The sequence below is a fragment of the Pogoniulus pusillus genome, chromosome 7 (genome assembly GCF_015220805.1).
Source record: "Pogoniulus pusillus isolate bPogPus1 chromosome 7, bPogPus1.pri, whole genome shotgun sequence".
Taxonomy (NCBI): domain Eukaryota; kingdom Metazoa; phylum Chordata; class Aves; order Piciformes; family Lybiidae; genus Pogoniulus; species Pogoniulus pusillus.
Genome location: NC_087270.1, coordinates 82216 through 101197, shown reverse-complemented (window position 1 = coordinate 101197; position 18982 = coordinate 82216). Strand labels below are relative to the sequence as shown.

General features: G+C 46.0%; 1 pseudogene; it reads left to right on the top strand.

Annotated features, from left to right (window-relative positions):
- Window positions 1-10038: 10038 nt before the first annotated feature.
- On the top strand, window positions 10039-11499 carry LOC135177070 (uncharacterized; annotated as a pseudogene).
- Window positions 11500-18982: the final 7483 nt, after the last annotated feature.

Below are 18982 nucleotides of genomic sequence, written 5' to 3'. Positions count from 1 at the left end.
AACTTACATTTAACCCTTAACATAACTAATACATAAGCATAACTCTAATTTAAACTAACTTAATACTTATGCCCACCCCCCTGAATAAACAAAGCTTTATTGAATATTTACAAAGCAGAAAACCTGGTATATGCAAAAGCAGTTCAGAAGTCTGGGAGAATCCATCGTGCACTGATACGATGAGTCTTCCCACTTACATCAGTAGCTTCCCAAGCATACAACCCATTTGGTTTTGTCAGGGTCATAGGCACAACTCCAACTGAAGGTAAGTTTACCATTACTGGTTGTCCCACCTGTAATTTGTGTAATGACTGTTGAGAGTGCTGAGATTTATCTGGTGGATGTCTAACATTCTCCACTGGATTGTCAGGACAAAATGCCCTTATTTTAGGACTACCATAATTACCCCATCTGTTGTTCACAATGAAAACTGCGTATGGCAAGCATTTATCCCAGTTACCTTTGGATACCATGGCATGTTTCTTAACCAGAGCATTTGTTCTCTCTACAATACCATTAGCTTGAGGATAATAGGGAGTATGGAACACCCATGTAATCCCTTCACCCTTAGCCCAGTCTTGTACAGAAGATGCTGTAAAGTGAGATCCATTATCACTTTGGATGTACTCTGGCATTGGTAAGACACTAAACCACTGCTTTAAGACCTCAATAGTTTGAGCTCCTGTGGCAGCACTAGTTGCTGTAGCCATGACTAATCCTGAAACCACCTCCACCCCCACCAGTATGTATTTCTTCCCGTGTGAGGGCTTTAAAGGACCCACATAGTCAACTTGCCATGTGCTCCACAACCTTTTGTCCTCTCTGATATGCTGTGCTGGAGCTAGATTGGGATGATTTGTTTTAAGCCTGATTCTGCACTGTGGACAAGATGAAATGAGTTCCTTACAGGTACTCATAGAAACTGGCCACCCTCTAGACCTACACTCGAAGTAAAGGTCTGCTTTTCCTGAATGACCTCTTTTAATATGAAGCCACTCAGCTAATCTCCACCATTCTCCTTTGTCCTCATCCACTATGTTGATCTTTGCCAGGAAATCAGCTTGATTATTCCAGGTGGTAGCTGGTGTTTGCTTTTTGGAATGCCCTTCTACCCAACCAACTTTGAGGGGTCTGGATCGGCCAATCTCTAATAGCCTTTTCCAGTCTTCAACTCTCCAGACTTCCGCACCTGACACCTTCCACTGATTCGCTTCCCACTGGCAAATCCACTCAGTGGCGCCTTTAAACGTGGAATAAGAATCAGTGTAAATAGTTGTTGCTCCATTCTCGGCTGCTATCATGAGAGCACGCAACTCCCCTACCTGTGCACTGCCATCACCTTCTTCAGTGATGGTCTGGCCTGTAGCAATCTCCAAGGCAGCGGCTTTTTAGTGCCACTTCGCCCCTACCCTCCGAGAGGATGCATCTGTGAACCACACTCCCGATTTGTCGGAGTCTGCGGTCATTTCAGGGGCTACCTGAATAGGAGAAGGCTTATATGGCTGACTAAGCAGAGCTTTATCAGGATTTATGGGTTGCTGAAGTTTGGATACCTTTGTAGGTCCCTCTTTCAGCGGCATCAGCTGTGAAATTCCTTCTAAGTAGGCATACCACTTTCTAACAGTAGTCTTTTGGGCAATTCCTTCTGGTGGAGGAGATCCTTTAAGGATCGCTTTTAGCAGAGGAAATGGGCCTTGCACTACAACATCTTGTGTAGTACGAAGCTTTTCTGCTTCCTTAACAGCTCGAGTTAGGGAAAGAAGTCCCTTTTCCCAATCCGAGTACCGAATTTCGGCCTCTTTGAATGCTGTTGAGGAAAACATGAGAGCTCTACTAGGACCATTGGGTCCTCTCTGGAAAATTCCACAGTATGAGGCATTCGCGGAGAAACCCCATTCAGCCCTCAGGGCATCTTTTGGGTGTAATGGCCCCAACTTCTGATATGCCTTTAGTTCGTCCTTGAGAAACCTCAGGCTATCAGAATGTTCTGGAGTCCAATCCCAATGCTTGTTCTTCTTAAGCAAATCATACAGAGGACGGGCAATTACTGAGAAACCTGGAATATGTTTCCTCCAGTAACCCAGAGTACCCAACAACTGTTGTAACTCTTTTCTATTTTGGGGTATTTGGCCCTTTTCAATGCTCTGAAGAGTGTCATCTGGTACAGACACTGCACCTGCTATCCACCATGATCCCAGGAATTTTACCTCTTGACTCGGACCTTGACACTTTTCCTTTGGAATGGTCAAACCCTGGTTAGTCAACAGTTCTCGGATATTCTCAGCCACTGCACCAACTTGCTCCTTGTCATTCCCTCCCACCAAGATATCATCAATGTAATGGTACATCTTAACATCCTTAGGAAGCTGAACAGTGTCAAGCAAAGCTGCAAGTGCATTGTGTGCAATGGTTGCGCTGTGTTTGTACCCTTGTGGAAGACGGTTGAATGTGTACTGAATACCTTGCCAGGTAAAAGCAAACTGCGGTTTGTCCTCTTCTCTCAACGGCACCATGAAGAACATGTCCTTCACGTCTAGAGTCGCCATCCAGGTGTGAGAAGCCTCTTGGATTGCTGTCACTGTGGATGAAAGACTAGGAACTGCTGCAGTAAGAGGAGGAGTGTTACTATTTAGCTTCCGGAAATCTACCGTCAATCTCCATCGGCCATTCGATTTTCGGACTGGCCAAACAGGTGAATTGTAAGGAGAATGAGTTCTAGTGATAATCTGTCTCTTCTCAAGATCAGCTATCACTTCAGTGATACCTTGCTTAGCTGCAGCTGGCAATGGATACTGTGCAACACAAGTAATGTGTGACTTGGGCAATGGAGGAGCTGTTTGCAACAAGCGAACACAAGTACGGACTAACCTTTGCCTCTTATTCCTCACCTCATAAGCACCAAAGCTCCATAATGTTCCGTCAGGAAGATGCCATCTTCTACCTGCTAGAACATCAAATCCAAGGATATTATGTTTACACGAGCCCAATGCTAACTCTACCAGGGTACTTCTTTTCTCCCCAGGTAGCCACAGCTGTGCTTTGGCTAAATAGCATGTTTCAGGTTGTCCTGTAACACCTGTTATGTTTACCTTTCTCCGGGATGGCAATATTCTCAGATGCTTTGCTAGTTGTGCATTTAGTACTGTAATTTGTGCACCTGTATCTATTAGGTATTTGACAGCAGCTCTAGTTGGTCCAGTAGGAATCATGATATAGGGTTCAGGTTTTTCAGACCATCGACATTCAGAAACAGAGTGATGAGTGTGGCCTGAATCATTCACCGCCACACCTAGTTTTTTGATTTGTCTTTATCCCCTCCCCGATCAGGAGAACCTGCCTTGGTAGGAGACGTGTTTGCAGAGCCTTTCTTACGGTTCTGCTTCACCTTTCCATCACCATTTCCTTTCAGTATCTGTTCTAACAGTTTTTTCATCTCAAACATGGTTTTACTTACAGTACTGAGCTCATTCTTCGCAGGATCACGCTCTGCCTGTTTCCTCTGAAACACATCATGAGGTTTCACTGCATATTTCTGCTCCTGCAGTGGGATTACACCCCTACCTTGAGAATTCGGTACCCAGATTACTTCAGATTCAGAGCGACGATTAAGCTCAGGGCTCCCCCTGGGACTTGATTGTGGGCTTGATCTTGGACTCTCATTAGGGTTACCAAATGTCCAGGCATGTCGTACCATGTGGTGTTTTCCTCATGATGCAGAGCTGCTCCTGCCTCCAGACTGCTTTTCCTTCTGAAAGACAGATTCTGGCACAGATAAAGGATCATGATAACCCATTTGTCTTCCTAGAGTGGCTAGTTCTGTAAGCACTTCCCTCCACGTAGGATGATGTACTACACTTTGTGAACTTTGCCCTTCATTCTGTTGTATTGCATCCTCGATTTGTCTCCTTATCCTAATACCTTCAGCCTTTATGAAGCCAGGCATACCCCTTATCAGGGGTCCAAGCCTCTGTGGCTCTACTGGAGCATCCATGGCATGTGCATATAACCCCTTATGATTCACAGCTTGGATACAAGCAACCACAGTAAATGCTTCATTTAACTCGACAGGGGATCTGATCCAAAACTCTGTAGGATCACCCCTGTCCAAAGCCTCATAAGCACTAGCCCAGTGAAAGATCCTAGCACTCAATGCAAGGTTTCCCTCAGGACCATCCCCAAGAAATACCTCAGGTCCCCAGTTAGTTCTCCCCACCTCTTCACGAGATAAGATAATCCTTTCCGCCCCCCTTTGCACCACGCGATACACATACTCAATTATAGATTCATTAGGCATGCGGGAATAAGTTTCCCTAAGATCATCTATCTGCGTTTCTGTGTACGATTTGATTTTTGTGGTTGTTGTTTTGCCTCCTTTCGGTCCTTGCGAAGTTTCAGATGCAAAGAGAGGATTCACGGAGTAGGTCTTCATTTTGTGGTGCACCTCCTCCACTTCCGTGTCGCTATCAATAGACGTAACTGCAGGCTGCGACGCGGCGTGGCGCTGCACAGGCGTGCCGCTCAGCGCTGGCTGCTCGGGGCGTGGCGGTTGAGAAGATGGCGGTTGTTGTGAAGATGGCTGGGAAGATGGCGGCTGTGGCGGTGCTGCCGATGGTTGAGTTTGAGACGGCATCGGGACCGCCTGGAAAACTGGAACGAACTGAGATTGAGGAGACGGTTGTGCCGGAAAAAGCGGCACTGTAGTTGCTGCCTGCAGCATTGCAAGCAGCTGCTGCGGGACTTGTGGCTGCGACGATTGCGGCTGTGTCTGGGCTATCGGCTCCGTTACTATTAGTAATGGCGCTGCCGGTGGCTGGGGTGCCGGCATCGGCGGAATCACCGGGACTTGAGCCGGCTGCGGCTGAGGCAAAGCGGCGGCTGGCTGGAGCAGCAACAAGGTAGGCTGTCTGGGCACCTCCCGCGGGCACGTTGCCAACCCATACTGTAAAGTCGTCTCTGCCTTGACTTGCGGCTGAGGCAGTAATGGGGCTTGTGATGGCAATAGGGGTGGTTGTGCCACTGGTTGGGGATTCAGTGGCAAAGGAAGATGCCTTGCCGGCGACATTTTAAAGAAGTCGGGCTCATGGGAAGGCGTACCGGCGCGAGAGACCTTAGGCGGAGAGCGCAAGAGTTGCGACTCCTGGGTCTGAGAGGGGGTAGTTACCGGCTCTTTCCGGTGAACCACGGGCTGCTGTGACTTCTCAGGACATATCGGAGTAAAAGTTGGCAAGCCTAGATAACCAGTTGACTCCCGAGTTCGGGTCGAGAGCTGAGGAGTTTCTGTCCGAGACCCGATACGCGATCGCGGCTGCGGTGTGTCCGCGGGAACTAACGATCGATTGCATTCGCGGAGTATTTGCCCGCGATATTCGGCTAAGCACTCTGTCTAACTTTTCCTCCACAATTTTTATCCTGTCTTCAGCCACAGCAGGCTCTGCGCGAAAACCCAAATTTTGCCTGACCGCGTCTTTCAACATCGCCTCTCTCTCTCTCTGCAATGACTTAATTTCTTGCTGCGCCTTCTTCAAATGCAATTCTTTCCGGGCATTCTCTGCATTCAGCTTTTTGACCTCTAACTTCCAAACATCAACCTCATGTTTACAAGCCTCTATATCAACTTGAGACCTGAACACGCCAACACCCAGATCAAAAAAACTTTCTTTGTCAACTCCCTCGACATCTCGAAAAGCTTCGTAGAGAGACACGATTATATTAGCTGACCTAACATTTATTTGCTCTATAGGCTCATTCGCCGTTGCCTTCATAGCTTTCCTTAAATTTGCCAATTCAAACACTGAAGCCAATCTGGCATACAGAGCGTCTGCGATATCTGGCGATCTGGCATCTCCTGCTGCGGGAGAACTCCTTCCGAACTGAGCCATTTTTAAACTCGGCTGTTACTTCAGTTCCTCAATCCCACTTCTGACACCAATTCTGTCGTGGAACGCAGTTTTGCGGCAGAATTTATAGGGGAAATACGCGAGGCGTTGACTATTTTATCAGTGATTTATTGCAAAGAATGCGAATTCCCTCTTCCCGAAACTACACCACCACTGTGAATTCTTTTGATTGAGATGAAAGTAACATTTCCGAAAATGGCAAATTAAAGAGTCTATGATGTTTAAAGAGAGTTCTTTTGAGTCTCTGAGGTTTGAGTTAACAGTTCGTCAGCTACTCACAGTCTGTAGTCTGTAGCTTGGTAGGGAGTCCCTTTCTCCCGATGAGGGTCCAGGCATGCAGGCTTTCTGCCTCTGCGACTCGGGGTTCGCCCGAGGCGAGGCTGTATCAGCGAGCAGTTTGTTGTTGTTAGAAGTCCGGGAAAAAACCAGAAAGGCTGGAAAAACCCAGAAGGCTAGGCAAGGCAAGGGAAGAGCGCAAGGGCAAGGGCAAGGGAGCAAGGGCCTCGATCCTGGCCTGTCCACCATTTTTATAATGTTCCAAAATAGGACTAGCCCACAATTCAGACCACTTTTACGTTGTTCACATACATTGGTAAAAGACAGTAAGCAACTTATATAATTGGATAACATTACTCAAACAATATAAAGACCACTCCTCAGGCCAGCCCACCTGCAGGTGCTGGGCAGGCCTAAGAAAGTCGTTTCTACTTAACCAAAACAATACCCTGTTGTCTGGAAAGCAAGGCCAAGTGAAAAGGAAACATGGCCAGTGTTTACCTTTCACTTACCCTAGGGAGAAATCTTCCCATGGGACTGAAAGATTGTTTTGGTTTTTCGATGCTTCTGCTTGAATGTGAGGCACTAGAAACTACACAATATAGCAAAAGCATAGAGAGCTTTTGCTACTCTCCATGACGATGTTCTCGCTGATGTCATGGTATGGTCTTTGTGACATCACACAATGTTTTCTGTGATTTCACACCATGGTCATTGTGGCATCACACAATGCTTTATGTGATGTCACACAATGCTCACTGCGATGTCACACAATGCGCACTGTGACATCACTCAATGGTCTTTGTCACGTCTCACAATGTTCTCTGTGATGTCTCACAATTTTCTTTGTGATATCGTATGATGCACTCTGTGAAGTCACACTATGGTCTTTGTGACATCATATGATGCACTCTGTGACATCACACAATGGTATCTGTGAAGTCACACAATGCTCTCTCTGACATCACATAGTGCTTTTTGTGATGTCGCAAAATATTCCCTGTGACGTCACACAATGTTCTCTATGATGTCATACAATGGTCTTTGTGACATCATACGATGCCCTCTGTGATGTCACACAGTGGTCTTTCTGACATCATAAGATGTCCTCTGTGGCATCACACAATGCTCTCTGTGGCCTCACACTATGAGCGTTGTGACATCACAAAATGCTTTCTGTGATGTCACACAATGGTCTTTGTGACGTCACACAATGTTCTTTATGATGTCACACAGTGGCCTTGTGATGGCACACAATGGCCTTTGTGACATCATACGATGCACTATGTGACATCACACAATGAACACTGTGACGTCACACAATGTTCTTTTTGATGTCACATAATGCTTTCTGTGACGTCACACAATGTTCTCTGTGACGTCACACAATGTTCTTTGTGACGTCACACAATGATTTCTGTGACGTCACACAATGGTCTCTGATTTCACACAATGCCCTCTGTGATGTCACACAATGGTCTTTGTGACGTCACACAATGTTCTTTATGACGTCACACAGTGGCCTTGTGATGGCACACAATGGCCTTTGTGACATCATACGATGCACTATGTGACATCACACAATGCTCACTGAGACGTCACACAATGGTCTTTGTGATGTCACACAATGCTCTCTGTGACGTCACACAATGGCCTTGTGATGGCACACAATGGCCTTTGTGACATCGTATAATGCCCTATGTGACATCACACAATGATCTCTGTGACGTCACACAATGTTCTTCTTAACGCCACACAATGCTTTCTGTGGTGTCACACATTGTTCCCAGTGATGTCACACAATGGTCTTTGAGGCGTCAGACAATGCTTTCTGTGATGTCACACAATGGTCTTTATGACGTCACAGAATGCTCTGTGTGACGTCATATAATGGTCTTTGTGACGTGAAACAATGGTCTTTGTGACGTCACTCAACGCTTTCTCTGACGTCACACAATTCTTTCTCTGACGTCACACAATGGTCTTTGTGGCATCACACAATTCTCCCTGTGATGTCACACAATGGTCTTTTTGACGTCACACAATTCTTTCTGTGTGTGAGAGTCTGATCCTCTCTCTTGTTAATCAACAAAAATAAAGATTGCATCGTCCCTTCTTAATCTACAAAGATTGCATCATCTCTCCTTAATCTTGTTACTTCTGGGACTCAGATTCAGTGCTTGGCCCAAAAGCTCAGAGATGCAAATCAACAGACAATACCTTTGAAACTCCTAGACCTCACCCTGGCTGGACTGCCCAGGAAGCCTCCATCTTATCTCAGCTGCCCCCAAAGGCTGTGTATGCAGGGTGTGGACAGGTGTAGCTGAGAGAGGGCGGAGGCCCTCCCCCTGGCGACGCCGGACCCCTGTGAATGTGTGAGAATGCACAGGAAGATGCCCTGGGGGGGGCTGCAGCTGGACACTGAGCAGAAAACTGTATAAAAAGGCAGGAGAAATGCCTGCCAACGTGTGGTATTCCCACCGGACCACCGGTGGCATCCCCACCAGACAAAGCGTGGTATTCCCACCACACCACCCGTGTGGCATTCCCAGCGGACCACCATTCCCACCAGACCAAGAGTGGCACCTCCATCGGACCACCAAGGGCAGACCATCACCAGACCACCAGAACTGCACACCGCCTGAAGAACCTCTGACAAACTCCACAGAATATCATTCCTGGGCCACGCACCCGTCTCTCTCTCTCACTCCTTCATCTGCGACTGAGGGTAATATGCTCACAGCCTTTTTCCCTTCCCTGCTCCTTCTTTTCTTCTCCATCGATCTCTTTATCTTTCTCTCTCCCCCTTCTCCCCTCTCTCCCTCTGTTCTGATCTTTCTCTCTCCCCCTTCTCCCCTCTCTCCCTCTGTTTTGCCCAACCTTATCCTTTAATAAACAGTTTCATGGTGATATCTGGTCTCGTTTGCACCTTAATTTCACAACATGGAATCCAGAAGAACTGGTCTAGCTCCTCTGGACAGAGATACTGTTAATCTCTGCTCCTCCAGACCTTGACATTTTTTGGCGTCATGGACAGGATTCTGTGTAGTGAAAGTATCATCAGGAAACTTGCATTTCTGAGAACCCCAAAGTGTGCATGAGTGTGTCTGAGATGTACTCTGAGAGCAAAATGAATGCTTGTGGAGCAGAGTGTGGGGATTCTTCAAACATCTAAAATGTGTCTGCGTTCCCGGGAAAGAATATTTTGGGGTACAAGTGTTGATTTTATAGTGTGACCTTCCCGAGAATTCTTAGTACCCTGTGGTAAATAGGAAATATTGTGTAAAGTGTGTCCTCTTGGGGAGAGGTACCTCCACAAGAAGTCTAGTAAAATTGAGAATATTGGTAAAGTGTGTCCCCTTGGGAAAAGGTTCACAAGAAGTCTAGGAAACTTGTGAATATTGTGTAAAGTGTGTCCTGGAGGAAAGAATTTCCCCTGAGAAGTCTCTCTGTTGGTAAAGTGTGTCCTCTCGGGGTGACTGTGGCTGTCCTCTCCGAGAAGCTAGATCTCTGCGTTCCCGGGAAAGAATATTTTAGGATACAAGTGTTGATTTTATAGTGTGGCCTTCCCGAGAATTCTTAGTACCCTGCGGTAAATAGGATTGTGTATAGTGTGTCCTGGGGGAAAGAATTTCCCTCGAGAAGTCTAGTGAATCCAAACGGAACAGTTTCTCTGTTGGTAAAGTGTGTCCTCTCGGGGTGACTGTGGCTGTCCTCTCTGAGAAGCTAGATCTTGGTGTGATGTCCCTGAAGGAGCTTTGTGTGTGTGAGCTTTCTTTGAGCAGTTTTTTTGTAGGGAAGATTTTTGAGGTATAAGGTCTTTGTGTTGTTGTGACCCCCCCATGGAGCTCTTACCTTAAAGGCAATGGCCACGGTGGAGAGGCTTTTCTGTTTGTTGGAAGCTCATGGTGCCCGCCCGTCCGTGGAAGGGCTGGGCTGGGCCCGTGAGAACTGGAGTAACTGTCAGAGTGTGGCAGACCGGATTGTGGACCTGCAGAAAGAGGCACGGGCCAAGTCGGGAAAGGGCAAAGCCTTCATCTGTGCAGTTTTGGGTGCGTGTTTGGCCGCTTCAATAGATGAAAAGCAAAGCCAAAACGGACGAGAGAATAAAATCATTTCCTCCTTGCAGGATCTGGTAGATTCCCTGCAAGGGTATATTTTAACTTTAAAAGACAAAGTGGCAGATCTTAAGGATAGATTAAAAACAGGACAGAAGTGGCAAAAGTGGTTTTTGAAGGAGGAGGAGTTAAAGCAGACAGAGCTCGCCTCCATATACCCCCAGGCAGAACTGGCAGCAGCAGAGGAAGCTGCTGCTCACATGCGTCCTCTCATTAAAACTGAGATGCTGTATGAGGATGAGGATGACACCCCTGCCATCACAACCAAAGAGATACCCTTTTCTTCCACTGAGCTGGCCAAACTGCGTAAAGAGTTCACACGTTCGGCTGGAGAGTCTGAGGTGGAATATGTATGGCGTGTTTCTAAAACTGGAGGTGATCAAATTAGATTGACAGAAGCTGAAGCTACGGGCTATTGGGGTGCTAACGTGTTCCTAACTATGGGAAATAGGAGTGGTCCCTGGAGCCTTACTCAGCGAGCAGCTTTCTGGGCTGGGGGCTTTGATTCAAAGGAGAGAGGAGAGCCTCTAGTTCTGAGGGGAGGCATGAATCAGATGATGGAAAATGTGTAGAAGGCAGCTTGTTTGCAAATGGTCTATGATCGAGAACTGAAACATCATTTTGAATCACCCCTTTCTCTCTTGGTGGACCCAAAGAGAACGACTCCTTTGGTCAGGGGGCTTCCTGACTCTCTTAAGATGAAAGGCATCCAGCTTCAAAAGGAGATAGCTGACCTCCCACTTACCTCCCTTATACAAGCTGCTCTGAGGGAGAACTTAACACCTGGGAGGAACCAGCCGGATTGCAGACAATGGACGTGGGAGGAGGTGGCTAGAGAGCTATTAGATTATGCCAGGCAGTATGGGGTGCCTGAGGAAGTTCATAAGCCTGAGCCTAGAGGCTTGAGGCATGTGAAAATTAATCACCCACTGCCAAGTGCAGACCCCCGGAGCCAGATGCTTCGAATCCCCAAACGACACTCGACTGGGGGAAGAGAGCACCTGAACACTAGACAGTATTGGTGAGGAATGGGCCGAAAGAAAGGTATCCCAAAAGAAGTGATTGATGGGTTATCTTCAGTGCAGTTGGAAATCGTTGTAAAAAACTGGCCAGAGTCTAGCCAGAAACTCGAACCCACTGCACCCCCCTTGATAGACTTATCTGATGTGGGGAAAGGTGTGCCCCCTTCTCAGCCTCAGAGAAGCTGAGAGCTTCACCCCTCTGTGGTGAGTGGGGGAGGTGAAGCCTAGAGATCTGTGAGCTCACCAATCAATTGCAAATTGTACAGGGTTTGGGAGGTGGATTTGGTTTGGCTTAGCTTGGCTTTGAGCTGAAACACTCAAAGGCACTTACCGGCCCATTCAAAGCAATTAGCTTCACCTGGGCAGGCTCAGGGAGCCTCTCTTTAGGTGGGGGTGCCATGCACTGATACCTTGAGATATTCCTTGAGATATTGTCAGAAGGATTTGTTTTGTTACCATACTAAAGACTTCTCAAGTTTTGCAGGCTACAAGTCTCCCAGCAGCATCACTACGCCAGAGGACTGCACTTTCCTCACAGCCTGGCAGTTTCATCAGACCCACAGGGAAGCTTTACCTAAGCTTCAATGGACTCCCACCTGAAGGACTGACGGAGTGGGGGGATATGGAATTAATGTATTCTGTTCTGTTTTGTTAAAGGATTCAGCATTGTTCTTTTGCCTGATGCACAGGGAAGCTTTACATAAGCTTCAATGGACTCCCACCTGAAGGATTGATGGGGTGGGGGAATATAGAATTAATGTATTCTGTCTTGGTTTGTTAAGCAATTCAGCATTGTTTTGTCTAAAATATGTCTTTAGTGTATTGTCTTAGTGAGAAATCATTTGGGTGCCAGGTATTGCAGTATGAGGGATCATGCACATCCTGAGGGGAGATGGAACAATGTCCTTTTCCCTAACACATTGGCAGGGACAAATTCTATAAAAAGGTTACCACCTAATTGGACTGGGGTATGCTATATTGGACTGATTCACCCACGTTTTTTCTTACTCCCAGGTGGAGAAGGAAAGGGTCTGGGAATCAAAGTATATGATAATTTGGGAAGAAAGAAAAGGTCCATCTCCACTCATTGGGCACACGGTAGTGGTCAAAAGTGGGGAAAAAGGTGACTGGACCTCCCCAACAGACTTTTAAATACTATGGTCCTGCTACCTGGAAACTCTGTGAATGGTTCTTGATTATCTGTTAGCAGAAGAAGGAGGGGTTGTGGAAAATTAAATGATTCCAACCGTTGTCTACAGATTGATGACAATGGGAAAGCAGTGAGACAAATATCTTCTGGGATTCGAAAATTAGCTCATGTACCTGTCCAGACCTGGGAAGGATGGAATATGGACTGGCTCTCCTGGCTTCCAGGGGGACCTTGGGTTAAACGGATGTTGTTTTATTTGTTATGTGTTTTGGCATTGTTACTTTTCTTGCCATGTATCATTCCCTGTTTTATACAACTGATTCAACATGTAGTATCCAATATGCAATTTGTATCCACCGATGGTGTGAGACACGTTCGGGCCATTACCCGATCAAAACCCATGTCTATTGTGAAAATTGTATAAAACTTCCCCATTTTTCCCCTAAACCTTTCCTTTCCCTTTCTCTCTCTCCCCCGCCCCTATCCTTTTTCCCTCTTTTATCTTTGTTGACGGGGTGATGTGAGAGTCTGATCCTCTCTCTTGTTAATCAACAAAGATAAAGATTGCATCGTCCCTTCTTAATCTACAAAGATTGCATCATGTCTCCTTAATCTTGTTACTTCTGGGACTCAGACTTGGTGCTTGGCCCAAAAGCTCAGAGATGCAAATCAACAGACAATACCTTTGAAACTCCTAGACCTCACCCTGGCTGGATTGCCCAGGAAGCCTCCATCTTATCTCAGCTGCCCCCAAGGGCTGTGTATGCAGGGTGTGGACAGGTGTAGCTGAAAGAGGGCGGAGGCCCTCCCCCTGGCGACGCCAGACCCCTGTGAATGTGTGAGAATGCACAGGAAGTTGCCCGGGGGGGGGGGGTGTGTGTGCAGCTGGACACTGAGCAGAAAACTGTATAAAAAGGCAGGAGAAATGCCTGCCAAAGTGTGGTATTCCCATCAGACCACCGGTGGCATCCCCACCAGACAAAGTGTGGCATTCCCAGCGGACCACCATTCCCACCAGACCAAGAGTGGCACCTCCATCGGACCACCAGTGACATCTCCACCGGATCACCGAGGGCAGACCATCCCCACCAGACCACCAGAACTGCACACCACCTGAAGAAACTCAGAAAAACTCCACAGAAGATCATTCCTGGGCCACGCACCCGTCTCACTCTCTTCTCTTCATCTGCAGCTGAGGGTAATATGCTCACAGCCTTTTTCCCTTCCCTGCTCCTTCTTTTCTTCTCCATCGACCTCTTTATCTCTCTCACTCCCCCTTTTCCCCTCTCTCCCTCCGTTTTGCCCAAACTTATCCTTTAATAAACAGTTTCATGGTGATATATGGTCTCGTTTGCACCTTAATTTCACAACACGTAATCCGTAAGAACTGGTCTAGCTCCTCTGGACAGAGATACTGTTAATCTCTGCTCCTCCAGACCTTGACACTGTGACGTCACGCAATTGTCTTTGTGATGGCAAAATATGGTCTTTGTGACGTCACAATATGGTTTTTGTGACATCATACGAAGCTCTCTGTGAAGTCACACAATGCTCTCTGTGACGTCACACAATGGTCTTTGTGACGTCACACAATGCTCTCTGTGATGTCACACAATGGTCTTTGTGGCATCACACATTGTTCTCTGTGGCGTCACACAATGGTCATTGTGACGTGACAAAATGCTTTCTGTGACCTCACACTATGGTCGTTGTGACGTCACACATTGCTCTCTGAGACGTCACACAATGGTCTTTGTGACGTCATACCATAATCTCTGTGACCTCACGCAATGGTCTCTGTGATGTCACACAATGGTCTTTGTGACAACACACAATGCTTTCTGTGACGTCACACTATGGTCTTTGTGACGTCACACATTACTCTCTGTGACGACAAACAAAGCTCACTGTGATGTCACACAATGTTCACTGTGATGACAAACAATGCTCACTGTGAAGTCACACAATGGTCTTTGTGACGTAACACAGTGGCCTCTGTGACATCACACAATATTTTCTGTGATGTCACACAATGCTCTTTCTGACATCATACAATGCATTCTGTGACATAACACAGTTCTCTCTGTGACGTCACACAATTGTCTTTGCGATGTCACACAATGCTTTCTCTGACATCACACAGTGGCCTTGTGACGTCACACAATGGTCTTTCTGACGTCACACAATGCTCTCTGTGATGTCAAACAATGGTCTTTGTGACATCACACAATGCTCTCTGTGATGTCACACAATGCGCACTGCGATGTCACACTATGCTCACTGTCACATCGCACAATGGTTTTTGTGACGTCGCAAAATGTTCTCTCTCATGTCACACTATGGTTTTTGTGATGTCACACAATGTTCTTTGTTGCATCATACGATGCAGTCTCTGACACCACACAATGCTCTCTGTGACGTTGCACAATGGTTTTTGTGACGTCACCAATGTTCTCTGTGAGGTCTCACATTATGATCTTTGTGACGTCACACAATGTTATCTGTGATGTCACACAATGGTCTTTCTGACGTCACACAATGCTTTCTGTGATGTCACACAATGCTATTTGTGATGTCTCACAATGGTCTTTGTGATATCATACGATGCATTCTGTGAAGTCACACAATGCTCTCAGTGACGTCACACGATATTCTCGCTGATATCATAGTATGGCCTTTGTGACATCACACAATGTTCTCTGTGATTTCACACCATGGTCTTTGTGATATCGTATGATGTACTCTGTGAAGTCACACTATGGTCTTTGTGACATCACACAATGGCCTTGTGAAGACACACTACGGTCTTTGTGACATCATGCGATGCCGTCTGTGATGTGAAACAATGGTCTTTGTGACATCATATGATACACTCTGTGGTATCACAGAATGCTCTCTGTGACGTCACACAATGGCCTTGTGATGGCACACAATGGCCTTTGTGACATCATACGATTCACTATGTGACATCACACAATGCTCACTGTGACATCACACAATGGTTTCTGTGATGTCATACAATGGTCTGAGTGATGTCACACAATGGTCACTCTGGCATCACACAATGCTCCCTGTGAGATCACATAATGTTCTTCTTGACGTCACACAATGCTTTCTGTGACATCACACAATGGTCTTTTTGATGTCACACAATGCTCTCTGTGACGTCACAAAATGGTCTTTGTGACATCACACAATGCTCTATGTGATGTCACACAATGCTCACTGTGATGTCACACATTGCTCACTGTGACATCACACAATGGTTTTTGTGACGTCACACAATGCTCTCTGTGACATCACTCAATGGTCTCTGTGACGTCTCACAATGTTCTCTGTGATGTCTCACAATTGTCTTTGTGATATCATATGATGCACTCTGTGAAGTCACACTATGGTCTTTGTGACATCATACGATGCACTCTGTGACATCACACAATGGTATCTGTGAAGTCACACAATGCTCTCTCTGATGTTACATAGTGCTTTTTGTGATGTCGCATAATATTCCCTGTGACGTCACACAATGTTCTCTATGATGTCACACAATGGTCATTTTGACATCATACGATGCCCTCTGTGATGTCACATAATAGTCTTTGTCACATCATACGATGCACTCTGTGGCATCACACAATGCTCTCTGTGACGTCACTCTATGGTCTTTGTGACGTCACACAATGCTTTCTGTGACGTCACACAAGACTCTCTGTGATGTCACACAATGCCCACTGCGATGTCACACTATGCTCACTGTGACATCGCACAATGGTTTTTGTGACATCACACAATGTTCTCTCTGATGTCACACTATTGTCTTTTGGACGTCACACAATGGTCTCTGTGATGTCACACAATGCTCTTTGTGATGTCATACGATGCAGTCTCTGATGCCACTCAATGCTCTGTGTGATGTCATGCAATGCTCTCTGTGATGTTACACAATGGTTTTTGTGATGTCACACAATATTCTCTGCGATGTCTCACACTATGGTCTTTGTGACATCACACAATGGTATCTGTGATGCCACACAATGGTCTTCCTGACGTCACACAATGCTCTCTGTGATGTCTCACAATGGTCTTATTGATATCATACGATGCACTCTGTGAAGTCACAGAATGCTCTCAGTGACGTCAAACAATGCTTTCTCTGACATCACACAATGGTCTTTGAGACGTCACACAATATTCTCTGTGATGTCACACAATGGTCTTTGTGACGTCACACAATATTCTCTACAATTTCATACAATGGTCTTTGTGATATCTTACGATGCCCTCTGAAATGTCACAAAATGGTCTTTGTGACATCATACGATGCATTCTGTGGCATCACACAATGCTCTCTGTTGCGTCACACAATGGTCATTGTGACATCACAGAATGCTCCCTCTGATGTCACACAATGATCTTTTAGACATCACACAATTCTTTCTGTGACGGCATGCAATTGTCTTTGTGACATCACACGATGGTCTTTGTGACATCATACGAAGCTCTCTGTGAAGTCTCACAATGCTCTCTGTGATGTCACACAATGGTCTTTGTGACGTCATACAATGCTCTCTGTGATGTCACGCAATGGACTTAGTGGCATCACACAATGCTCCCTGTGATGTCACACAGTGGTCTTTTTGACGTCACACAATTCTTTCTGTGACGTCACGCAATTGTCTTTGTGATGTCACAATATGGTCTTTGTGACATCATACGAAGCTCTCTGTGAAGTCACACAATGCTCTCTGTGACGTCACACAATGGTTTTTGTGACATCATACAATGCTCTCTGTGGCGTCACACAATGGTCATTGTGACGTCACAAAATGCTTTCTGTGACGTCATACTATGGTCGTTGTGACGTCACACATTGCTCTCTGAGATGTCACACAATGGTCTTTGTGACGTCATACAATAATCTCTGTGACCTCATGCAATGGTCTCTGTGATTTCATTCAATGCTCTCTGTGATGTCACACAGTGGTCTTTGTGACAACACACAATGCTTTCTGTGACATCACACAATACTTTCTGTGACATCACACTATGATCTTTGTGACGTCACACAGTACTCTCTGTGATGATAAACAAAGCTCAATGTGATGTCACACAATGTTCACTGTGATGACAAACAATGCTCACTGTGAAGTCACACAATGGTCTTTGTGATGTAACACAATGGCCTCTGTGACATCACACAATGGTTATTCTGGTGTCACACAATATTTTCTGTGATGTCACACAATTCTCTTTCTGACATTATACAATGCATTCTGTGACATCACACAGTTCTCTCTGTGACGTCACACAATTGTCTTTGCGATGTCACACAATGCTTTCTCTGACGTCACACAGTGGCCTTGTGACGTCGCACAATGGTCTCTGTGACGTCACGCAATGGTCTTTGTGACGTCACACAATGGTCTCTGTGACGTCACGCAATGGTCTTTGTGACGTCACACAATGCTGTCTGTGATGTTACACAATTCTCACTGTGACATCACACAATGGTCTCTGTGATGTCACACAATGGTCTTTATGATGTCACACAATGCTCTCTGTGATGTTTCACAATGGTCTTTGTGATATGATACGATGCACTCTGTGAAGTCACAGAATGCTCTCAGTGACGTTACACAATGCTTTCTCTGACGTCACACAATGCTCTTTGAGACATCACACAATATTCTCTGTGATGTCACACAATGGTCTTTGTGACATCTTATGATGCCCTCTGTGGCATCACAGAATGCTTTCTGTGGCGTCACACAATGGTCATTTTGATGTCACAGAATGTTCTCTGTGATGTCACACAATGGTCTTTGTGGCATCACACAATTCTCCCTTTGATGTCACACAATGGTCTTTTTGACGTCACACAATTCTTTCTGTGACATCACGCAATACTTACTCTGACATCACACAATGCTCTCTGTGACTTCATACAAGGCTCTCTGTGAAGTCACACAACGCTCTCTGTGATATCACAAGATGGTCTTTGTAGCATCACACAATGCTTTCTGTGGCGTCCCACAATGGTCATTGTGATGTCACAAAATGCTTTTGGAGACGTCACACTATGGTCATTGTGACGTCACACAATGCTTTCCGAGACGTCACACAATGGTCTTTGTGACGTCACGCAATGCTCTCTGTGATGTCACACAATGGTCTTTGTGAAATTATACGATGCACTATGTGACGTCACACAATGCTTTCTGTGACGTCGCACAATGTTGTCTGTGATTTAACACAATGGCCTTTGCGACGTCTCACAATGCGCTTAGTGACGTCACAGAATGTTCTCTCTGATGTCACACTTTGGTCTTCATGACGTCACTCAATGTTCTCTGTGATTTCACACAATGGTCTCTGTGACGTCACACAATGCTCTATGTGATGTCACACAATGATCACTGCGATGTCACACAATGGTCGCAGTGACATCACTCAATGGTCTTTGTGACGTCTCACAATGTTCTCTGTGATGTCTCACACTATGGTCTTTGTGACTTCACA